The following is a 16,818-nucleotide window of genomic DNA, read 5'->3' on the forward strand; positions in this document are numbered from 1 at the left end:
GAGCAAACTGGGCATGCAAATACAATCTCACCACACACGCAGTCACACACATGCGCAAGAACACACACACTTGCATTGATATAACTGACTATATATTAATCTGGCAAGTACAACAGGAGAAGGTCATTAAACTCTACTTAAAGGATCTTTTCTTTCTTCCCTTTTTTTATTGCCTCTAGCAGTTACTTGGCTGCCTTTAGAAGCAATTAATCTCTGGCCTGATAACATTTTGCACAGCAAACTGGAGAGCTCTATTCAGAGTGAAGACAGCTATAAAGTTTCCCTCCCGAGCCCCCCATCTGACCTAGGAAGGCTCCATCCTGTTCTCTGCTTGAGAATGCACTGTGGTCTCATCAGACATTTTCATAGTCCCCATATCTCATGGGATTGGAAGCTGGCCTGCAATGTCTCTCCTTTTCTCTGTTGCCCTATTTGTCATCTTTTAAATACCTTCAGGCTATTGTCATGTATTCATCCCTTAAACAAAGTTACTATTGTGGAAATACTGTGGTGATGAGTACTGGCAATACAGGTTGAGTGCACATGCTGCTTCTCAGGGACGTTGGTTTGGCAAGAAAATGAAAGCCCCCAATGTGTGTCATAAGGCAGCCTCCTGAGATATGGACCTTTCTTCCTTTGCTCTTCTGGAAATCTAAGTCCCACCAAACACCTCACTTAGGAAACTGAGGCACAGGGACTCTGTCAGACACCAGGACTTCCATTCCTTCAGGAAACTGTTTGATACTGGAAAAATGATTGCAGTGAAGACTAAAGGTGCTCATGTACCATGGTGATGAGAACACCCAAGAAGGAGAAAACAAACAGACAATCAGTGCAGCTTTCTTGCAAACACTTCGCAACTCTACATAGTCTAATTGGGAGCATGAACTGCTCTTCCCTCCGTGTGTGGTGCCAATGTCCAAGTTATTTGCGTGCAAGCTGGAAAGCTGAGGAGCTATGTCTGTCTGCACCATTTACCGCATGCTAACAGAGTCACTGGAGAGAGGTTGCTCTGCTTTGCTCCAGTGGACAGTATAGATACAGCAGGGCTGAGCCTGGCTGCAACCTGCCTGCACATCAGCAGCAGCAAAGGAAGCTGATTCCCATCGTTTCTTCCTCCCAAGTCCTTCTCTCAGGGCACCTGAGGCAAGAAAAGTTTGCCGATTTGGAGTCATTCATGTAAACATTGCAAATCGCTTGTCTGCTTTGGAGTCAGCAATTTCACTTGCATGACAGTCTAGTTCAGTGAACAAATGAAATGGTTTATTTATAAGCTTGCTGCTCACCAGGGAGCCAATTTATGTTTAAAATTAGCTAATTGTCCCTTTGATGGATTTCTACTTGAAGTAAATAGAGGTCATTAAGTTTCTCTGTTAGGCTGCATTCAGAAAATAGTTGTCTGACAAGAGGTTGACCTTACTGAGAAATCCCAGGTAAAGTCAACTATTTGGAACAGCTATTTAGCTTTACACGTTAGTGAAGTGCCTAGGGAGGAAAGGGATGTCATTACCCTGACAGTCACCTCATACCTCATGCCTTTCATGACTGGAGATACAAGTTAGAATAACTTGAGATATACTTATAAACAAATCACTTTTGGGGGTACAGAATGATTTTAATTTTCCTCCTTGGAAACACCAGTACTCCGTTGATGAAACATTTCTCATCAGACCTCCCAAATGACCACTGACTTCTCTTGAAAAGAAGCAGCAGTGCTAATAAAACATTAGGCATTCTCCCAAAGTCAAACAGTTGGCTCAATCTATACTTTCCAAGCTCTGCCAAACCCGTTAATATGAATCCCTTGTCTACTAAGATATTGTACACCTGCATTTCAAGCTTCAAAGTTACAAGGAAACTTCTGAAATACAACTTAACTATGCCCAAGATATCAGAATATTCTAGTCTGCTCTTATCTTTGATTTTACACTACAGCACTTCTTCAGCACTAGGATGTACAATGCAAGAGAGCACTCGCTGTGGTATAATTTAAACAGCAATGCATCACGCTGTGGGGAATTGCTGTAAGGATGGGAATTTGGCTCAGTATTATTCAACATTTTTATTAATGATCTTGAAGAAGGAGCACACACCACATTTGTTAAGTCTGAAGATACCACTAAATTAGGAGGTGCTGCGAGCACCAGGGAGGGTGAGGAAGTAACAGAGAAGGACCTAGAGTTGTCAGATATATGGGCTGGGAATACGTAGCCGAAATCCACCCTGGACATGAGGCAAGTCAAAAAGGAAAAAACCCTCCAGCCTCTGGGCTTAGCAGAATGGAAATGCTGGAGAGCTGGAGAATGAGATGAGATGACAGTTAGTTAGATAAAAATGTGCAAATCTAATATAGATCAGTGAAATATGGAATCCCAGCACTGACAGTGACTCTCTGAGACCATAGCTGCATCGTGTTTGTGTCAGAGACTAAGAAAAGCTTCCTGCATCTGCTACATGACACTGATGAAACATTTATGAGAATGATCTTATGAAGCCAAACTAGTGGTCCATGTAGTCTAATATCCTGTCTTCAGAAGAGACTGGTCCTAGATAAATGAGGGTAAGGTATAAGAAATTCTAGAGCGAACAGTCCTTGAAGGGTTGATGACATGACATGCCCAGAAATGCCAGAAAGAGTCTTGAATAAACTCTTTCAGGAACTGGGAAGACATGATTTAGTCCTGGTGAGACTGTCAAGTTGGAGCACCATTGTAAGAAGCTGTAATCTTGCCAGGACCGGAGTCAGTCTCTCTGCGTGGCTCCACGCTGGGGCATGGAACCTGGAGTTCTACCATACCCTAGATGACCTGCCCATAGGGAAAATTCCCTTCCCAACTCTACTAGTTAGAGGTTCCTCGGTGTCCTGAAGAGCGATGGCTTACATCCATTCCAAAATTCCTTAGGTAAAATGTTAGCCCCATGGAAATTATTGGTAAACTCCCACTGAGTTCAGTGGGAGCAGGATTTCTTCCAATGGATATATTTTATTTGCCAAAGGCTGTGGAGGAATTGAAAAGTCTGCGTAGGCAGCCTACCCTAGATTCTTCCTCTTATAAATCTGCTATCTCCCTTTTGCTACTCCAGTAATGACTTACTCTCCCCAAAGGTAATCTCTGGAAGATATCAGCTATCCATAAAGAATTATACAATATTTACTCAGGAAATAGCCATGGGAATCTTTCATAGAACTCCCTGAATATTTTGAAAGCTCAGTGCAAAAGCAGTTTTGTGGAGAATAAAATGAGGGCATAGGAAATTAAAGTTTATTATTTGATCGCCTTTGTTTTAAAATACACAAACAGAATTGGCAAATTTACCTCCTCCATTAAACAGAATACAAATGCTGAGTAGCCGTTTGTGGTTCTTTTCTCCCATCCTTTGATTTAACTACTGCTGGGAAATACAATAGCCAAATGTACTTTTTCCTACACTGAGGAGAAAGGCGCAGTCAGATGCATTAGATAAGCAGTTTCCTCTGAGCTGTTAATTCTAGGATGCTGCATTTTGCCCAAAAGCATCATTTTCCACTACAGACCCCACAGTAGCTGAAGGAGACTATGAAGCTGCAAACTAGGTTCAGTTCCCTTGCTAAGCTTCACTGCTGCAGAAGGTTGTCTCACTAGAAGGATAGCAATCCTGGGACAGCCTTATGACACTGGCACTGACTGTAAAATTAACTTTCTATGCATTTCACAGCCAAACTGAAGTAACATATCCAAAAGTCCTTCTCTTCTCTTTTTTTTTTTTCTTCTTTACTTTTTAAAAACCATGACTATGCTAGGAATTTGTCAGAGTAGTAAGTCTGTAAAACTGACCAGAGCCTTAAGTGATAATAATCTACTGCTACATAGTTTTCTTCACAGTCTTGTTATTTCTGCTTTTCTCTTGCTCATGCATCATATGTGTTGAGACTGTATGAAAGCAATGTTGCTTATGAAGTCCATCCTCTATACAGATTTTATGCAGCACATTTAAGCAATAACTTTTATTTGGTTTGCATGATACAATGACTACTTGTGGCAACATTCTGGTTTCTAAATTGGCTAACTGTGATTTCTTCCCTTACAGGAGGATGAACTTATTTCAAATCTAATTTTCTGGAGCTTAGACTGAACTGTTCTGATCAGCTACTAGAACCAATGCAAAGTGAAAGGCATCAGCTTAGTCTCATCTTACTTTAGTTTCATGCTGAATATTATAATTGATTGAAAAATTGATAAGAAACCTTTTATTTTTTAACTTTGTTTTAATTTCAGATAATTTCTCTTTAGTACTATTATGCTGAAAATCAATAAACGTACAGAAAGTGTTTCTTCAAACAAAATTATTAACAATTATTAACACAGACGATTATTATGAAGCAGCAGACTTGAGATTTAGGAAGTATTTCTAGGTTTTAGTGCTACTTATGACATATAAAATTTTTACTAAGTGAGACATATACACTAAAATATGTCTTGGTTTCCTCACCCATAAAACTCAGATAATTATAGTTCCTTATAGATGTAGGAATTTACTTTTCTGAATATTTTAATGTGCTGCAAGTTATTAATTAATTCTGCATACAGATTGAAGTCTTGGACTCCTATTTTCTGCCTGATTTTTAAAATGTAAACCTTTACATTTTTCTCTAACAATAACGGGACTCTGCAGAGGATGAGACTGCACTCAAGTGTTTTCTGGTGAAGAGTTAAACCTTGATTAAACTCACTTTTCTAAATGAGGGAAGGTGGACTTACAGCTTGGAAGTTGTGGTGCTCTCTGGAGGGAGTTCAAATCAATGGACTGTAGAGTCCTGTGGAAAAGGGCACTCTTATTCTTGCTTGTTGAAATTGCTGCACCTTTCCACTGAATATTCAAAAACTCATTGGGTATTTAAAAAAAACATCAAATATTCATTCATTTGGCTCTCTTCCTGGCATTGAGCTTTTCTGAATCTGTTTCCTTGTCACCAGCTTTCTTGGGTGTTAAATAGGTGAGCACAGGCACCTGCTGCAATTCTCTGGACTCTACCCCATGGAAGAACATCCAAAATCTAGTTCTTGGTGGGTTTAGCTCTTTGGGTACATCTCTTTTACAATAGGTAGATCAAATGACTACATTTAACTGTTACTATGGTATATAACATGACACACTGTGCTTGTTGAAACTTTTTACTACAAGGGGTCAGATTATGATGGTTTTGATCTAGCATTTTTTTTTGTGAAAATAATATTATTCTATTCACTTTTATCACAGTATATTAATTTCCCGCTGCTCAGGTTGATTAGCAGATTGAGCAGTATGTGAATGTTGACATCAACCACAGTGAACTGAAGAAGAAGTAAAAAAGGATTTATTGTGAGAAACGTGCAGAATCTGGCTTTGTGGAAACAGTGAGAGATAAAAGTTGCAGCAAAAGAGAAGCAGCAGACTAACTGCATAAGAGTGCTGGCAGGTAGCAAACAGAATAAATACCTATGAAGTGTGGGTCTGCTTAGTAGCTAAGAATAGTTTATTTTCCTAAACATTTTATTGTTATTATGTCTTTAATTCTATAAACAAAACAAACAAACAAACAAAAAATAGCCAGCTGTTTTATTGAAGTAGCAGCAACAACAACAAAACATCAAGAAGGAATTAGGTATTTCTAATTTTCTCCTTATGGAAGTATAACAGTCCAGCAGCTGCTGCAACTGGCAGTAAAGTCACCATTTCAAAGAACTTATTGAGCAGTAACTGTTAAAAAATCCAGGTTGCCACTAAATCACAGCTCTTCACTTGGTTCCCACACTATTGCAATGCCCTAAGCTATTCACAGCTGCCACACATCTCCCCAGAGGTGGCTGCATTTCAGTGGTACGCAAAAGAACACCAAAATTACATCAAGAGGCAGATTAATACGCTCTCTAATTCTACATGACAAGCAATAAACAAATGCAAACCATCATTTTATTCAATAGGTGACACAATTCCTTCTTAGACAATAGACGCTAGTGTCCCAGCATATTACTAGGAAATATTGAATGGCTACAAATATTTGGCTACCTCTTCTGCTTCACTGCACTGTGTGTGGTCACTTAGAACTATTTTGATGCAGTCTTGTAATGCTGCAGAATCAGCTTGGTAATATTTTATACTAACTTTATTTTGATTTCCACAGAGGCAAATAGTTATGCAATCTGCAATACAATGTTAAACGAAGTTCAATCTCATTGAAAACCCCAAGATATCAAATGTGAATGCAGGGCAGAATTCTAGGAGGTCTATTTTTACTGGGAAGGAGTATTATACACAGTAGAAATATGGTAGGTTCAAAGGTACGTAAGCAATAATGTGAGAAGTGACTTTTATGAACATAGGTCAATGAAAGATGCTTCTGATGTATGCATGCATTCTCAAAGCACAAAAAAAGTCAATATGTAGAAATACAAACTAATAAATATACAAAAACCACAATAGCACATGTTGCTATAATAAAATCATTTTGCCCTAATTATTTATCAAATTCCTTTTCTGTGCCTGAAAGAGAAAACAGTAACCAGCACTTGACTTTCCAGCAGACATGATACAGTTCTTTTCCCACAAAGTAATGATACACCATGATATACTTGTGATAAATCGGAGACTCAGTGACACAAAGGGAAAAGAGTTCCTAAATGCACAGGTAAGATGCCAAATGCAGCTGAAGAGAAAATGAAAACCAAGTTTTTTTACATCTCACCAGAATTAAAAAAACTCCCTGAAATATCTCCATAATTACAAACTGTCGATGTACTTAACACACCCCATAACTGCTCTAAGAATGAGTGAGAACTTACTTTTACAAGTTATTTCACAAGGCCTCACAGAGCCTTTAAAAATAACATCACAGCAACCCCAGTATCATCCCTCCTGTTTTTCTATACAGGTCTTATTAACTCTACATTAGATTATTAGAGCTCCAGTCTGCTGGGCAATTTTCCACAAAGAGATAGTGTTCATCCTCACCATTTACTTCTTCCAGAAACTTAAAATCCCCCTACATTAGCAAAAAGTCCACAATTCTTTGGAAAAAAACATGCTTAGTCTAGCTTCTCTTAAATCAGAGAGATTCAGGCTCTAAACTACTGCTACAACCTCAGTGGGAGTGATTTATTTGAGCTGCTGCCATCAAGAACATATTCTTTTTATAGTGTGTATGAGCTGGGTGTTGAAATTGTTTATATAATCTTAGTTTGTTATTTTTCGAGTCTAATTTTTGCATCTGTATGTTTGAAGTGAGTATCTGTAAGGACCTGCCTCCCCTTGAACTGCACTTAGTTACTTGAGTTGCAATGAAGCAACTTTTCTTGCTCTGTTTTGTCATTTTTGGTAGCCAACGTACAAGAGTAGTTTGATGTTGATCACACACAGCCAAGGTCATGTATTCACGGAAACACTCTTTTTTTTCCAGGCTCTTTTCATTCCTTTGCAACATGGGATGAAGAAGAGGTGTCTGCAAAGTTAATCTGAGTTGACAAGCTTCCTTCATATTTTATATGTGCCTTAAACTTATACTGGCAAAAAGCAGGCACTTTCTGCTTACAGTGCTAATGCAAGAATGTCTTCCCCTTGGTCACTGAGCAAGTGTAACATGACTGTCCCTGGCAAAGAGTGGAACAGCAGCAAAACACACAATTTGTACATAAGCTTTCTCAGAGGCCAGATGTCTAAGAAAAAGGTGCAGAGAGTTTTGAAGTGCTGGTCAGAGAAGGCTCTGTGTAACCAAAATCCCCCCTGTCTAGTCACGCATGTAGTGATCATATTTATGCAGTGATCATTCCAGACCAGGCTTCCAGCCGTGAAAAAGATGTGTTCATTTTTTCTTAGATGATTGGGGTAGGTCCTGAATGTGCCTTTAGAGGCTGTAGCCAGGACTGGCTACTCTCATGGATATAGTAAAAACACTGATAAGTTTGGAAGAATAATGAAGTGGAGATATGAATCACAGGGAGGGTAACGGGTGAATTTTAAATGGCAGAAATATTATTAGCCAAAAATGTTCAGTCCTTTAAAACCAATGATTGGTCACTTACAAGGTCCTGGTTAACCGTGGCTTTTGAGTAGAGTTTTATACTGCCTGTGTCATCAGTAATTCAATATGGTCACACAGCCATGATACCTTCATGTTTTTTCTGTATTTGACTGTCCCAGTCTGTTTTAACCACATACTGGAAAATGTACAAGAAAACATGGCATTGCACCATTATTTCTTATTCATATCACCAGACCACATTAAGACAGCTCAAATCAATTCACAATTCCAGATGCTGCAGTTATAAATAATTTGAAGGGAGAGCAGGTGGAAGGAATAAAAGCACATGCAAGACAAATATGTGAGAATTCTATTTGGAAAGTCTTAAATAACAATTTCCTAAGAGAAAAGTATTCCAGTTCGGAAGGTTTGACAAGGTGTAGTTGTGAGCAACTCATTTTTTATTATTCGTTTTCCATAATCCCTCATTTGTCCAGGCACATGGCTTGTGTATATATTCTTACCGTATGTGCACACTTCCCCAGATACACATGCAAATTTAAATCTTTAAGGAAAGATAAGGTTAGGAGCTTTTTTAATCATAACAGTCTTTGGGTCTTGAAATGTATGTCCTTTTGTGATTGTACTTTGTGATCTGACACTCTTCAGCCCAGCACCCTTGATATTTTTCACTGCCCTTTTGACAGCTCCACCTTGCTGCTTACAACAAATTAGCTTATTTAAATTATCTGAATCAGAATGAACCAGGCCAGCAAAATCTCCTTTAAACAACATCAGCAAGCTGAACTCTTTTGGAGCTGAGTTAGGTTAGGGTGCATTCAGAACAAATTGGCTGGCAGATCTGCAAGGGTTGTAATCTCTTGCAGACGTACGAATGAGCAGCAAGGAGCAGACTGCAAGGTCTTCTGCTGGCCTGGAGTCTGGAGAGTGCATGGCTGTTCTCAGCCTAAGCCAAAACTTGCCTGTACTTAAGCCATCTTCACTACCACCTTATCAGTAGGCGGAAACCCTGAATCTGAACCGAACAAAGGTTTGATTAAAATCTTTTCCTGTATCTAAACCCTCTACAGTTCTCTGCACGGTCTAATCTATGCTTTCTGTCCTCAAATACTGCCAAACACACACGTTTTGCGTTGTTCTTAACTTGCAGATTTCTCAGCACACTCAATCTCCCCAGAACCCTCCTCAGACCTACAAATACGGAGCCCTTCAGGCAGCTCTTCAAAAATGACAGCCGTTGCCCTTGCAGTGATCTCCAGCAAGGCAGGACATTCCTTTTCCTTCTCTCTCAAAGGAGGTGATGTTCATGTCTTGCTGTTCCCTGCTGCACCGGGAAGTGATTGCTGTAAAACCAAGCCCATGGTCTGGCAAAAGCTGAGCACAGGGGCTGGCACAACCTCCCCAGTGGTGGCTGAAGGACATTCTTCTCAGCTTGGGGGTGGAAAGTAAGGAATTTTGTAAGCTTAAACTTTTGGGTTATGCTGACTTTCTGAAGACGTTGCTACAGCACTTACCACTACAGTTTCCAGGATGCATATATAGATTCAGATTAATAGTTTCTGCCTATTGCCAAGGGGATAGTGAAGATGGCTTAAGTACAGGCAAGTTTTGGCTTAGGCTGAGGAGATCTGCTTGCTCACCAGAATCCAGAGCAGAAGCACTGCTCTAGACCACTGCAAGAAAGCTACAGCCTGCGAGGAGTTTCATGATAGGCTCAGAGCAAAGCACAGGCACTCTCTGAATATCTCACTGGCAGGAGGGAAGTAATTTCTCCAGCTTCAAAAGCATGAACATGTTGTAGTCGATCTAAGAAGGTTGCTGCTCGTTAGCTGCTGGGAAGATCTGATATTGTGCAGCAGAGGGCAGTAGCTGACACGCACGCACACAACTAACACACTCGACTCACACCCCCCTTTGCAATATTTTAAGAATTACTCCCTTCTCCCCATCAAACATGGACTAACAAGTTTTGGATCTCTGCAGATAAGTTAATCACCTTCAATGTGAACATGTGAGCTTATAAAAGTAAGTTCCTCATACCAGGCAAAGAATCAGGGCTATTTGCTGTGTTTTGCTTCTGCTTAAGTAACCTGCATCCACATTTACAAATCATAGATGTGCTTTATAATTCACTGCTGGGTTTACAGCCACGAGGATACACCCTTACAAAAGAAGCAGTGGTATTTATTCTGAGTGCTCTCCATGTATGCCTTGATGGACTTTTAAACAACCAGCTCTAACGAGACCAGGAGGTCAAAAAGTGTATTGTGGACCAGAAAAATGACCATCATGCTGGATTCACTGGTCAGTTCATTTATCTTCATCTTTGGTGTCTTTTTCTCAGTCTGCCTTTCTGAGGCTACCCTAACAACCACAATAACGCACTACATTGAAGAGGGAGCCATTACTTTAGGTATGAGTCAGGTTCTCTTTGTACAGGAAACTACAAATACAGTTTCTTTCTATGAAATGTATTTTGCAACAGAGACAGAGGTGTAGAGAAAAACCCAAAACTGCATGAAGTGTGGGCTATTTCACTGTTCTGAGGTTTTGGAAATGTTTATAGGAGCTCACTTCATTAGAGTGTTCTTGAAGAATATTCTCCTGTAAGTCAACCAAGGGTGCTCGTGTCTTTTATGAGAATGATTCAATTGTTTGAAATATGTCTAATCAAAATGATCCTGAGCCTTAGAGTGAAAATCAGGCTCAGATATTGAGTTTCTCAAAGCTTGATGCTGGTTGCACTTGGTCTCTGTTCTGCTTGATAACAGAGGTTGCAACCAGCTGGAAGTAAGCAAATGCATCTAACTTTTTCCTTAATCCGCAAATGATTTGGACCAAGTGTATCAGCCTGTGTCTGCCTGACATAAAACATTTTATTTAGTTCATTTAGAATTGCTACAGTGGGTTCTGGCACCATTACAAGAATTGTTCTCTGTCGTGCCCGAACTGATGAAAGAAATCTCTGAAAAGTTAAGGAGAAACAGTCTGTTCATAGAGAAATGGTTTCTAAACCTTTAGTGGTTAGTAACTACTTTATACATTTTCTTCAGATTGTTTCAGCAGCAGCTTTACTATCCAGCTCACTGTCTTATCCTTTCTTACTCTTATGGAATTGTTAGTCTCCATGTTACTCCTTACAAGTAAGATTTTTCAGGATACTTGCATTTAACAAAATAAATTAATTTTTAAATTATGTAATGTTAAGAAGTGCTTCCAATATAATTCCCTACCAAAGACAGAGAAGCTGAAAAAAAAACCCCCTTTAATTTCTATGGTACAAGAAAGCCTCATGAAAAGTCCATTTTTTAAAATACCTCTTTAAGTACCAAATCCTGGAATTTAAATATACGAGAGTCTCAACATTCTAGTCTGCACAGTTCAGGGAAAAGCTTTAAAATGTCAATCAAGTGTATTCTTCAGTCTTAAAAAACAGAAGACAAAATAGATAATTATTTAGTATTATAAACCATCATTTAGTAATATAATCTCTGGATTTTAAGCCTGTCTCACAATTTTAGGGTCCTTGATTAAAAACTTCTGAGTGCTTAGAGTCAACAATATTATTTCTGCAGTGGAGGCCTTCAGAGTTTAAGACTCTGGCAAGCAAAAACTACACGGGAAAGAAGCAGCAGGTTACTGCTGGCCATGACTCAAATAATTTTCACGGACACCCAGTCAGGATAACAGTAAGTGGTGCTTTCAATGGAACCAGGAAGTGACAAGCAGCAACAAAAACTGAATCCAAGTTTTCTGTGGGAATTTCTCACTGCCTTCTCACACACAATCACCTCAACTTTGCACCAAAAGTGCAAAAATAGCTAAAAGTTTGTGTCAGTCAACAGCAGCGTGGCTCAAACCGTACCTGCCTGGACTAAGGGCAGGGGTCTCCTGACCGAATTTGTGACCTCTCTTGGCCATGCCTCTGACAGGTTCACTTCCCTCTGCCTTCACGCCCTGACACAAACAAAGGAGAACTCATGCCATACTAATTGCTGTTGCAAAAGGAAAAAAAGACCTGAAAGCTGGGTTAAGCACACAAAACCCTATGACCTGCGTGTTTCCAGCCACGTTCCTGGCTGTAATTCAGGATCAGAGCATCTCCCCTGTGTTTGGGAAGAGCTCTGCTCAGTATACCTGTTCAACAGAGCAAACCATAGCACATTTAGCCCTGTGCAAGCCCGAGTCTATCAGACTGCAGGAACAAGAGCTTGCCTTTGCGCAACAGCATTGAGCAAGCCTGGACCCCTCCCCAACCACCAAGACAAACCAAGAGCTTGTGGCAAGAGAGCGCTGAAGCACATGGACAGGTTTCCACTATGAATGCTGGCCGATGTGAGGCTAAGGGGCAAGTCTGGTCTAGCACGGCATTGATAGTGTGTTGAGACTCATTGCAGCTAGCTCTTCTCCTTCACCTCATTCCTTTATATCAGGAGAGTTTTGTAGAGTTCTAGAGCTTTTGAAGGCTCTCAGACATGTGCAAAGAGTGAGTGGTCTGAAAAAGGACAAAGGATTTATCTGCAATCTTCTGCTCTTTCTGGCTGTCTCAGTTGTTATCGTTGAAACTTTTTCCTACTGAAACGTTGAAACACCTTTTTGAAAAAATTATCCTGCCATTCATACACCAATACTTTCTGTTTTCTAACTATCACAAATTCCAATAATTCATTCAGATTCCCTTTGCGCTTTTTTTTTAACATGTTGATAATGCATCATTTGAGCAAGGTACACTGTGTTTACAGAACTTGGAGGGTTCTTGATTGAACCTGGTATAACAGAGTTTATCTTGATACATAAGAGCAGTAAGTCAAGGCCATAAAGATTTCTTAGTTAATAAAATTGTATCCTTTGTCATGACTCTGTACAATGAGTAAAATTTCCATTATTTCTTGATTTTTTTTTATGTGCTGTCCACAATTTATAAAACAAAGCAGGATTGTTATAGCAACACATTGGTCATACTAGTTTGTTCTGTTTCCTATCAGCAGCTTATATATGATTTTAAATCCAAATGACTAACCATCTGGAGAGTTCAACCTTAGACCCCTCAGAAGTGTGTGATTTGTAGACTGAGCATCAACCTTGTGAAAAGCAATGCTGTTTGTGCCCAAAGGTGAACATTCAGAAATGGAGACAGTCAAAATGCTTAACCACTTTCTAGTCAGACTCTTCAATTTGATATTTAACATTCATGCTTGTCACGAGATCAGCTGAATCCCTGGATTCCCTCTTGCAGAAATGGAATTCCTATTGTTTGAAAGGCGTTATTTATTTGACAAACCCAGTTGTTACTCATGGTGTAGTTCCCTGATTGCGAGTAGAGCATCTGTTCCTTATAGCTGAGGCATCGGTTCTGATCTCGATTGGAGTGCGTTCATGATTGTTGAACTCACTGCAGGAAAAACTGCAGAATTTATACTGGCTTTATGGTTTTATGCCCATTGCAGGGGACAGATAATGCCTCTTCCAACAAAACATAAAATCTAGTGCAGAGAGAACATTTTGGATAGATCTGAACAAGCAGAATGAGTTTATAGCACCTTTGAGCTTTCTTATGTATCTACAGCATTTTTGAGTTGGCAGTAACGGAATCTGGTTATACCACAGAAATCCAAGAAAGCAAATCTTCAAGCAGTAACATCCCTTCACACTTTTTTGATCATGGTTTTGTCTCACACTCACCCTCTGAGGTGCTTGGCACTTCAGAATTATTTTAAATAACAGGAATCCTTTCAAATCATTTCATGAAATCGTAAGTCATAACTGGTATTGCAATAGCTCAGAGCAGTCTCTGCTATGGACTCACTGCCAGCAAACTGTGTTTATACTTCAAAAGGACAAGCTGTGTGGAAGACAAAAGACAAAAAAGAATAGCAGAAAATGTTGTCACTATATTACTGACAAGGGAAAGAAGTTGCCAGGGTCTTATTTTGGAGCAGTAACAGAGTAAGGAACATAAATAAGCTCTCCTGGAAGTTCTTTCTAATCCCTAAGCACCCTTTCTAGACCTTGACAACTTCAAGTACATTTAAGGACAAGAGGTCATGAAAATAGATAATTCACTTCATATTTTCCTCCTTCACCAAAGTTTGTAAAAGCAGGTTAGGATTTATTTCCCAGAGTGAATTTAATCTCTCTATCTTACACCTTGTCCTCCTATTTTCCTTCTTTACTCTTAAAGATTACTCGTAACACTAATTAAAACAAAAAATGTCCTGCACCTCTTCTCTGTCCCATGTGGCAGATGGAGACACTTTGAGTCGTAAGGCTCACCACTCTTCCCCTTCAGAGTAGTTGAATAGTATAGCTTGGTCCATCGTGCGAACAGCCCTTGGCCTGTCCCATCCTGCCCTGTCCTGCCCTGTCCTGTCTGTCCCACACACTGGGCCCAGGCACTGTCTGGGTCGTTGGTTGGCCTAGGTCAAAACTACCGGGAAAAGTGATCAGCTTTGATGGTTTCCCTGATTGCTAGTCAATGGGCATGCTGGTGCCTTGAGCCTGTTTAATGCAGAGGCAGAAGATTGCCAGCTCTCAGGCTTCCCCAGAAATTTATATTTTCTTTATACTCAGATCTGATTCTTGTGCAAGTTAAAGGGGAACTACAGCTAAATATCTCAGAAATGTTTATAGCTCTCATAAAGACAATTAATAGCACACATCTGAATAAGAACAGACAAAGCATGGATTATAATACAAACTAATAAAAAATACCCCATATATCACATGGAAACAAAGAGCAGAAAGGCCCCAAATCATGCCCTGTGAAACACTTCACATCAAGAGTAGAACAAAAGTATTGATGGCAACAAAACGAGAAAAATAAGCAGTAAGTTAAGTCATAGCCCAAAGGTTTTAATTTCATGCTTTCAAAGTCTCTTGTCTCTCCCTTTCCACTTGTTATTTCAGGTTCCAATGTCCAATCATAAATTAACACTGCCCTCATCACTCAATAGCTACATGGGATGAATTGAAAGTAGGAAGGAATACCCATCCTCTGCAAAAGCTGACATGCCAATTTAGAGTTCACTAACAAAAAAGTTGTAAATTAGCCTAATGAAGCAAATTCAGCTGAGAATGTCTTTGGATCGTCACATAAAAAGTTCAGAAAAAAACAAGGTGAGCACTCATAGGTTATGTGCAATTTTACTCACTATAAAAACACCACTAGAACTGTCATTACTAAATCAGAGCTATGATCTGCTTTATACATTCTCCTGCCCATAACAGTAGCCATCAACTGTCACTTCCAAATGACGTAAAAACCCATTTCCATGAGCAAGCAGGGATCAGTGGGTTTGCATGAGTGGCAAGGAACAAAATGAAGCCAGCCAACGGGCTGTGTTTACCTCCACCTTCTCCCATCACTGTATCTGGCACCTGGTATCCTCCAGACGTCATCCAGGGTGTCATCACTGGGACTTGATCTGTGTGAACATTCCTTCTTCACTTCTATAAATTATTTCAAACTTATGTGTTCACCTCACTTTCAGATCTGTCACGAAAACAGTGAGTACAGGGAAGAACACAAATCTATGTGTTGGTTAGTTTATACAGTGCACAGTGTTCATGTCAGTACTCTTTGGATCATCTAACCTGAAGAAAAACGTCTGTAGAAATGCCATTTTTTTCTTACCTCCAAGATGCCATTGCAATCAGAATATTAGTAGTCTAGGAGAGTTTTGGATGAGCTCCTCTCACCAATGTGAAGTAATTACACCCTCATACACTGCAAGATTCAGAAACCAGTCAGAGGTGTGATTTATTCAAGAAAATCATAAAATATTAGGCTGAGAATCCACACATGTCAGCCTTCAAGGACTCTGTTCATAACCTAGGAGCATTCACTTTTGCTAAATGAAAGAACCTAAACCAAACAAAAATGATGTTATGTTTTTTGGTAAAACCCAATGCCAGTAGCAACAGGATCTTCTTCCTTACATTTGCTGACTGAACTGTCCAGTAACCAGCAGTGGAAAAGAGGTATTAAGTTTAATGAAATGACCCCTTAATATTATACTGCTGTCATTAAAGACAGAGAAAGACAGATCAAAAAGATGAATCATTTTAAGATCCTGGGTTCAAAGAGCCTCAGTGGCTTGATAAATGTAAAGTCTGATCTCAAATACAGCATATGCCCAAGACAATAATTTTGACCAAAGTGATCAGGAAAGGCTGAGGAAAATCATAGGTAAAGATTAGATGAAGAAAAAAATAGTTTTTCAGTTGGTTTTTTTTCATCAGCTAATGGCAAATGACGTGTGTCTTTACACGTGACCTAAAATAACAGCTAGAGTAACAGTCTCCAAGCTATCAATAAAGCTGGTATGGGAAGACAGGGATCATTCCTTGTCTGTATTGCTTTGCTTCAGTGCAGTAAGAATATTTTATCTGCTTGCAGAATTATTTCAGGCAGGGAACTATGATTACCCAAAAAATCTTTGACATGAAAGTAGAGCACAAAGCATTTCATGAATACTTCCTGGTTTTATCTGACAAATAATCATGAGGCCAATTAAACTCTATGCATTTAAAAGAGAACATTAGGCAGAGGGTGTTGGAGGTTCTTCAGTCTACGATACAGAGTTAAAAATGCACAGATAATTTCCATAAAATATGTTATTTCCACTTAATATTTTTATTCTAGAAAGGTTTCACAGACCTTCAACCAGTTAATTTTACATCAAGCCTGTGAACAGCTAATTATAATATCAGTTTTACAGATGGGAAACAGATATCCACAGTCTAAGGGATCTACCAAAAGTCACAGAATGCTTGACCCACATCTGCATGAAGCTGGTAGTAGTCTTTGCATTCATTTTATA

This window comes from Aquila chrysaetos, chromosome 4 (genome assembly GCF_900496995.4).
Source record: "Aquila chrysaetos chrysaetos chromosome 4, bAquChr1.4, whole genome shotgun sequence".
NCBI classification, from domain to species: Eukaryota; Metazoa; Chordata; class Aves; order Accipitriformes; family Accipitridae; genus Aquila; species Aquila chrysaetos.